Source organism: Morone saxatilis, unplaced genomic scaffold (assembly GCF_004916995.1).
Source record: "Morone saxatilis isolate NCDOM2014 unplaced genomic scaffold, NCSU_SB_2.0 Contig12, whole genome shotgun sequence".
NCBI lineage: Eukaryota > Metazoa > Chordata > Actinopteri > Moronidae > Morone > Morone saxatilis.
In genome coordinates this window covers 20,461,090-20,461,420 of record NW_023339674.1, presented here as the reverse complement: position 1 = coordinate 20,461,420, position 331 = coordinate 20,461,090, and the positions used below count along the sequence as shown (strand labels likewise).

Here is a 331-nt window from a genome sequence, read left to right as displayed (position 1 = left end):
CACACACACACACACACTAACTGGGACAAATTATACAAATTATATCATTGATCAGAGTTGAATTGCCTGCTTATTCTAGTTATGTAGTGGTCAATGTTGACTGAACCTGCCCCACCTGATGACAGGAGACTAAGGGCATGGTCAGACCAACATTAGCACTGCAACAAAAGAACATCATTCTCCTCATTTTAATTTAAATTAGACTACTGGATTGACACAGGAGTGTTCCTGATGCAGAACCTGCCTCAATGTTTGCTGAAACCTTGTCCCACACCCTGCTGCGTCGCCAACATGTACACATTTCTGGTCAACAACCTGTAATGTAAATGCC

The 331-nt window shown here is 42.3% G+C and overlaps 1 protein-coding gene across 3 annotated transcripts in view; it reads right to left on the bottom strand.

Annotated features, from left to right (window-relative positions):
• Nucleotides 1-331, bottom strand: part of dab1a (DAB adaptor protein 1a) — a 46,212-nt gene that overhangs the window by 16,542 nt on the left and 29,339 nt on the right. The window lies entirely within an intron of this gene.